The sequence below is a fragment of the Falco punctatus genome (genome assembly GCF_963210335.1).
Source record: "Falco punctatus genome assembly, chromosome: 1".
Lineage (NCBI taxonomy): Eukaryota > Metazoa > Chordata > Aves > Falconiformes > Falconidae > Falco > Falco punctatus.
The window spans coordinates 106,166,208-106,174,601 of record NC_137580.1 but is presented as its reverse complement, the minus strand read 5'-3'; the positions used below and the strand labels follow the sequence as shown (position 1 = coordinate 106,174,601).

Here is an 8,394-nt window from a genome sequence, read left to right as displayed (position 1 = left end):
ATGGTACCATGTGTATTAGCAGGTAGTGATGTGCATCTAGCATGCAGCATCCAAACATCCCTCTAGCCTGAGACATCAAGGCATGATCAGATCCAGTTGCATGGGGAAGATGCCCCAGAAAGAACTGGGAGAGGGGGTGGGGTGGGGGATGGAAGGGAAACTACATCATATGCCCTGGCATCTGTACCCCAGCCAGGGTGGGGTGTGGGGAAGGCCTGACACCCCTTTCCCAGTAAACCTGCACCTGTAATGAATGCTCTGCCCAGGCTGGCAAGGCAGCAGCTCACAGCAAATCAGACAGCACTGAAATCTGGAATTTAGCCTGATTCTAAAATATATATATTTAACACCCCAAATGAAAAAGCATGACCCATTATTTAGTAACTTGGGCCATGTTAATAAAGATAATACATAATTATTCCTGAAATAGTTCAATGCAAAGGTTCCCTCAGCTATAAACATATCAAGTTTCTCCTCTGTTTGATGTCCTAATTACAAGTATCACCGTCGATCTGAGTTAGAACTAGATTAAGGCTCTGCTTGCATTTAAAGTAGCTTTTAGCACTGCTTAATAGTGAGAGATGACTAATTGGCCATCATGTTGGTGATGAATGAAGCTGAGACGCAAGGCAGTGCATGAAAATTACATATGATTGTTGCGAAAAATTAGACTGAAGAAAAAAAACCCATGTACACACACACACACGTCCTGTTGGAACATGAGGACTGGTCTGAAACCCACCAACAGCGCTGAATACAAGCAGAGATGGGTTCATGCTGTAGCAGGCGTGTCCATCCCTTGCTTGGACTCAAACACCTCCATCCTCTTCGCACATAGCAGGGTGTGCTTGTCATTGAGGGCGTGAAAGAAGCTGTTTGTCACGCTACAGCTGGTTCCTTCCCCACCATCGCCACAGAGTAATAATGTTGTCACATCTCACAAGTTAAACGTGGTTTATCCGACTCTCCGTGCAGCACTGGCAGCACAGCGGGCATCCCTCTTCCATTCCAGGCCATGGCGAAGTAGCTCCCCTGTGTGCTGTTAGGGCATGCATGTTGTTGCAAGTGCTACTTCTTGGTGAAAACAGAAAAAACAGGGCCCTGACTGTATCTGCTCATTAAAGGCTCAGTGCTGTCGGGGCTAAGGGTATCAGCAAGGCAAGGACTGGTGAAAGAAATAGTATTTTTCATTAACCTAGTGAGAAAGCTAACAAGCTTACTGGCACGTGAGGCAGACACAGAGAAATCAGCCTGCTGCTTCTCACAGCTGTACGTGCTCCTCTGATGAAATTCATAAGCACTCTTCACAAGGCTGGTGGAAGGGGCTTTTAAGGCTATTGTGCACATAAGATACTTAGACTTGCTTCTTCCCAACATGTTATTTCTGAGGCTACATTAACCTCTTCAGTCGCCAGTGGTCAGTGCTCAGCTGTTAAAGCAACTTTGTGTTCGACCCTGGAGGTGGCTGCACTTCCGCTCAGGCTGGACTCACTCCTGTACAGTTTTGAAGGTTTTTTACCGTGAAATGTTCACAAGTGCAAGTAGTACTCAGAACAACAAAGCCTTGCTTTTTTACCAGAGCACATGCTATGCAATGAATTGGTAATAATAATACACTTTTCTGCCTGACCTACTTTCTCACCCCATCCAAAATGAGCAGCAGCATTTCCTCCTCTGTCTCTCTCAGCTTCCCGATGCAAATCTTTAATCAGATTAAACTTAAAGAACTTGCTACTGAAGCTAAGAAAAGACTTTGCTCTGCCTTGGCCTCGTTGTTGGGACACTGATGACTGCAGAAGCCCTGATTAATGTGGGAGGCTGGGACTGGACCACTCCATATAAAATGTAAGATAAAGTTTGCTATCTGTTCAGAACACGAAAACAACAAAATCTGCTTGGGAAATTTCTAAGATGACTCCTAGCTTGGACATTCATCCAGGTCAATCTGGGATGTGTGATAAGAACCCGTAGCCTGATTTTTACCTACTCCAGCAGCTCATGAAGAGAAGTTAGCAAAATGCTTCACAGGAGCTAAAGTTTGCATAGCAGGAGTCTTAATTCTCTCTGGTCAACCTCAAGTTAATTCTCAACTGATCAACCAGTGGATACTGATTGGTCTCAAACAAGATTATGGAAACTGGGACAAATTTTTTTCAGTTGATTTTGGGGAAAAAAGATGTGAACTTTTGCTGAGGGACATCCTCAGCGTTGATCTTTTGTTGACATCTTTTCACAGCAAATCCCAGGTTCAGAAAGGAATGAGAAAAGATGTCATTGCTTTTGTTCCTGTAAATAACTTTCCAAAGGAGAAAGGGCTTTGGGTTGAAAAATCAACAGGCAAGTCCATGAAACATCCCACATAATCCAACTGTTAATATAATGGGGCCCAAGATGCTAGAGACTGTCCTGACACTCCTCCTCATCCATGCCTCATGTTGTTCCTGGTTGAAGTCTCACACACCAGCACAGAGGACAGTGCTGGATGTGTGCTGTTCTCGCGCACAGCGTGCTCTCTCAAATTGAGCCCATGCTGGGCAAGGTTGCAGGAACGCTGTCAGCACTGCAGGGATGCCCATGTTTCAGTCTGAGGCAACTAGCTTACTGTGACCACCCAGAGATGATTTAAAGAGGTTGCAGAGGTACAGTGACACCTCCTGTGCTACATACAAGTCCTTATAGCTATGTGGGTGCTTTTTACTGGTGTGTGCAAGTGGGAAAGAAAAACGGTCATCATACTAGTATCCCTCAGGGCTGCTACAGTCCATGCTAGATGCCAGCCCACATGAAATGCACTTAACAGTCCCCAATTGTCTGAAAAGTAATAAATCTCCAAAATTATCCTAATGGTAAATATAAATCTTAAAAAAGCCCTCGCTTCTCACAGTCCTTTCATGCATTGTTTGGCAGTCAGCTTGTCCCCAGGATATGAGGAAGCATCTGTGTTTGTAGGGTGGGTGTGGGAGGAAACTGGCTTACCCATGAAAATACTGCCAACTGCACCTTTTATTTCACACATTTAGCCACTGAGATGAAACAAAACTGTGTAGAAAAACTAATTTCATCTGCTGCACAATACCATTATTACCATAATCTAGTATAAAAGGGTGAACTTCACAGCACTGGTAAATACATTATGAGACTCATTTAAGATCCTGGCTCAACAGCTGAGCATACAGAGGCTCACATTTTTGCAAACAAGAGCTTACAAAACTAACGCCTTCTTCCTACTATGATCTAGACACTTTAGCTCTGAGTTACCTGAGGAATAATGAAACATCTGAGTGCAGCATTCCTTTTTTTCCAGTCTTGACTTTAAATATTTCTGTCTCTCCAACCCACCTGTAGCTTGGAACTGCATCTTCTTCAGTATAGTGGCAAGGAAACTGCAGGAGGGTAACAGAGAAGACCTTGTCTATTCCTGCCTCTGCCACCAGTTGCCTTGCCAGACTTGAGAAAAACACTTTACCGTGTCTGCCTAGCTGTGCAGCACCCCAGGGCTCTTGCTCTCTGTTTGTACAACATGTAGTGCTGGGGGAAAGCACTGTCAAAAGGTGCCTGCAGCTGGAAGCATACTAGTAATTAGTAATGTCCCATGGCCCCCCAGCTCCAGGCTCAGCACATCATCTGTCAGCTCAGCAGCCAGGGTGCGCTTCTCTGGCCAGACAGTCTCTCTTCCAGGACAAGACCCAGAACTGCAAAATACAGGGCAAGTTGTGACAACCGCATGGAGATGCATTAGCACACGCATTTATCCAGGAGCTACATTTTTCCACATTCCTTCAAATGAAATAGCAAGTTTCTAGCAAAAGCCTTTATACAGAAACATTATTCATTGCCCTTCCACAAGCCAGTATCACACCATATTTTCTTATTCTCTGCACTGTATTCAGGGTGTATTTTCCACACGTCCTGCGCTTAGCCAGCAGCTACGCCTCTGTGCACCACAGACTGGTGAACTGTGCCTGTCTGATACCTTGTACCTTGCACTGAGCTTATGGTTTTCCTACAGTTTCCCTACATCTTTTCTCCAACTCAGCAGGGAATCCTTATCAATCATACTTTCTGCAAGGGTCAGTTCCTGACCCATCTGACCTCAGCCACCCACCATGTGATAATGCATTAACACTGCTGCTCAGTGGTGGTGCCCCAAAGGGCTCCTGAGACCAAAGCAGGCTTGTGCACTCACCAGAGTAACTCTTAGATTGAAAGCAGAATTCAAAATTGCCAGATTTGGGCCTGTTTACAGATGCTGGTCACTGCTGCAGAATGTATTAAAACCATGATTGCTTGGTGGAGTTAAAACTTTTTGGCCCCAGCTCAAAATCTTCAAGGAGGGGTGTGCACCCCTCTGAAAATCTCACGTCTGGAAGTTGCAGTACAGCATAAGCAAACTCGCTTTTCTTCAGCACCTTTTATGTACGCTGAAGATGTACACAGCCCTCTGGGAGACTGCAGCACACAGCAAAAGCCACTGGGTCTTAGTCATCTGACTTCACTGTATATTGTCCCTAGTTAATCTTGTGCTGAAGATGATCTCTGAAGTACCAATCATGCAAAAATCGACTTTATGTTTGAAGGACAAATGCAAAGTCTCTCTTACTGTCTTTTTATAACGCACACTACATCACACCTGACACAACCACTCCTGTCAAATATTGTCGTTTAAATAGTTCTGTTGGTAAATGATAAATACAAGAGCATACATTTGGATAACCTTACACCCTGGAGAGAAGAGGGTGCCCTGGATTTATTGTTACAATGTTTAATATTGCTTCATTTTGTCCAAAGAGAAATACTGGAGTTGTTCATAAAGGTGAACCCTGTAAATCAATAAAAGACATTCTTGGTAAATCTGATTTTTAGCTGGGAAAGATTTTAGCTGCATTGCTAAGAGGTGCAGAGAGGAGGAAGCTGTGTTTTTCCAAAAATGAAAAAAGAGCATGTCACGGACAGAAGTGCTTTCTGCTTCAGGTGCCAAGAGATGGAAAGTCAGGTGCTCTGGAGTATCTTCCCACAGGTTGTCAAACCCCCATTGTCTTCAGAGGCAGCAGCATGCAGTGAAAAGCACCAGAAGCAGGGGAATCCTTCCAGAGCATACCTCTGAGCTTGCCTGAATTTCTCCAAGAGCAGCACAGAGTTCCATCACTCCATGCTCAGGAGTCTGAGCTGCTCGTGGCTGTAGCTCAAGCCAGGCCACTTTAATACTGGTGCAGTGCCCAGGTCCTGCTTTCCAAGCGTCTCTCAGTGAATGCAACAGAGGCCCCTGCATGTAAGCCCTGCCAGTACACAAGCTCCAGGGGATGTGCTGGTCTTCAGAGAACTTCTTATACCCTGGTTTCCTCACCTCAAGAGGAAGGCAGCTCGTCGACAGGAGGAGCCAGGATCTTACCCACAGGCACCAGTGGGAAGCATGTCACAAGCTGAGCATTCCCACCCAGATCTTACCTTGCAGGACAGGATGCCCTTTGCTATTCAGTTCAGAGGGAGAAAACAAAATCGAAAACCCAGACTTCAGCATTTGATGACCTAGGGAGCAGAGGCTGTTGATAAGTCTATCCCAGGAACTACTGGGAGAGTTTCTAATTGTATTCCTACAGCTTCATGCTGGGTTTTGCTGCTTGCTTCTTTGAACTGCCTTGATTTTGAAGGTTTGTTTGGGAGTTTTTTGTTGCTGTTCTAATAAGCTATGTACTGCAATTTATTCTGTATCACAGAAACTGAAGAAACGTCTCCGAGAGAAAGACAACTCATGCAAAGAATTACTCAGACGTACATCCCATCCTGCAGAGAAGAACAATGCTCGTGCCAGCACAGCAGAGCCTGCTAAAATCTGTAACAAGGCTGCTGGAAACAAGAAGAAGGTTGGACGAGTTATAGAAACAAAAGCCAAACCCTCTGATCAAAGAATTGAATTAGAGACAAGAAAGGAAGAGAGAACTGGCTGACAGTCAACCAGACGCCCTGCGGGACTTGGAGAACATAATTCAATCTCTCTTTGCTTCAGTTCCCCATCCGTAAAATGGCTGTTGGCTACTCTATCCGTTTAGTCTATGGGAGGCTGGGGTCAGACGGTCTCTCATTATATGTCTGCATGCTTTCTAGTCAAGTGGGTCCCGTATGCTATGAAGGTAAATAAAGAAGAAATTCTTGAACACCAGCACAATTAAATCAGATTTCTAAATGATTTTGTTCTGTTCACTGTTCACTGCCTGTGAGCTCTTGCTGAAGCTTTTCCAAATGGGGGGACATTCTGGACCTCTTTCTCCCATGGGACACACTGATGAAGTTGGAACTGGGGCATTTTAGCCTTACAAAGTCCCATTCTTCTTCCTCACCCCTACTTCTGTGAAACTTGTATGGGCATCATCCCTTTTAAGACCATTATCCCCCCATTAAACAGAGATGAAATCGGTTGAGATGTACAGAAGTTGGTGAATCAAAGGACATGCATCTGCACAATCCATTTCCAGAGAAAACAAACTCAAAATAAAGCTGGCTGGAGCAAAGACAAACCAACTCTCCCATCTCAATCTGTAGGTCAGTTTATGTCCTCTGAACAGACCTGTCTCCTTTCCCATACAATTCAAGTCCAAGGGGAATTATATCACCAGGCGAATGCGAAGACAATCTGGTTTTGATTTTCATTCAGTCTCCATCACCTTAGCTGCCTTAATACACCAAGAACCTAGTGGCTGTAAGCTGAGAATGAAATATTTAAATAGCATCTGAAACACAAATATTAACAGGTAGAGGAACTACTCCTTGGAAGAGCTGACCAGAGAGTACTGCTATTCTCCATCGCTTAGATCCAAACCAGAAGAGCATAGGAGGAACCACAACTTATTAGACTCAGTGCAGAGGTCAGTCATTGAGCTTTTCTGAGCTCAGCAGGCACAAGAGGCCAGAGCAGAGACACACACAGGTTCTTTCTGAGTGGATAAACTACAGGCCTGACTCTTACTCAAACAGTCTCTGTTGCACTGGTATCAGCCCTGGGAGAGGAACCTGCACCACTCTTGGAGGCTACTGAAGAAATACACAGTAGAAAAGCACCAGACCCATGACTACAATTTCAAGCCAAAACTGCATAATTTACAGCAACACATCCGGCCTGACCACAGGGTTTTCTAGGTAACAAAACAAAACTTTTTATCATCCCATGCTCTTAAATAGTTCATCTGCAACTGCATCCCTCCTGGGCTGCCAAGCTTTTCCAAGATGCCACCTCAGATGGACTGCCCATTTCCAGGGACACAGAAGCCCTGCTACTCTGGCCATGGTCTCAGAGTGATGGGCTTCATCTGTGACATGGGGATGTTTGGTCTGACGCAGCTGCTGTACACCCAAGACAGCGTGGCATTCAACGTGTTAATGCAGATCCCTGCTGGAGACCGTTCATCGATGTTGATAGCAGTCCACAAGATTCTTAACCTCTGTCTAATACTGTCATACTGAATAGATGGTTTGCCCTCCTGTTTGCAGCTTTCACTGCCTTGTCACGTAATATCTTCAGGGGCCAGAGGCCACACCACTGCTTCTATCAATCCAGCTGCGTGCCCTGCCTTATTGCATTAGTCCTTTACATCTCTGTCAGACTCTGGTAGGCAGTCAAGGATGTTTACTGATATCCACTGCACAGTCAATCTCAGAGTGATCTCGCTATCTATGACCCCTCTCTTTACAAATCACACTGGTTGAAGGCTATAATTATGGGATATAATTAGAAGTGGAGTTTCATTTAATGGAGGCAGCAACATGTCAAGTGCCCCAAGAGACCACCAAGCTGCAAGCTATGATTCCTCCTCACTCGTCTCTGCTGTTGCTGCTGTTTGGAGCCCATAAAATGACTGTTGCATTGAAGATGACCTAGATGTTGCTGATGATCTTGCTCGACACGCTGATGATCTTAGCTCCAGCTAAGTAAAACTCCAAACATTAATTTAGCCCATCATTACACCTATCAGATCTTATAAGACACTAATAGATCTTACACACCAATGGACTGAATCCACTGGCTTTCAACTATTCCCATAGCAGGATCCCTCCTCCCTTTTCCAGGCAAGCCTGTCCAACTCCAATGCAGACTCAGTGCACGCACTTATAGTCCCTTCCCAGATCGTGAATTCAAGCAGAAACAAATATGCCAGTAAAGTATCCTGTATATGAAGGCATGGAAGATGATTCAGTCTTTGTTACAGTCATTGTCCTGAGAGAGGTTTGTTCTACCTCTCAACAATCCTCCAGTAGCAAGAGGATCTATGAATTTAGCTGTCAAATGTCTTTGGAGAGATGGATTGCCATCTTCATCTCTTGATCAACCTAAACTTTTTATGTCCTGATAGATTCTAAAGGCAACCATTTCTGGACAATCAGCATTACAAAAGGAAGACATTA

General features: G+C 44.7%; 1 protein-coding gene and 1 long non-coding RNA gene across 8 annotated transcripts in view; both read right to left on the bottom strand.

The window, feature by feature from the left end:
• Nucleotides 1–8,387, bottom strand: part of LOC308054948 — a 31,305-nt gene extending 22,918 nt beyond the window's left edge. The window contains exon 1 of the long non-coding RNA XR_013924318.1: nucleotides 743–8,387. This is a non-coding gene — a long non-coding RNA (uncharacterized lncRNA). The remainder of the gene's footprint in view (nucleotides 1–742) is intronic.
• The window catches only part of LOC308054870 (uncharacterized protein), a 294,524-nt gene that overhangs the window by 189,191 nt on the left and 96,939 nt on the right, over nucleotides 1–8,394 (bottom strand). The window lies entirely within an intron of this gene.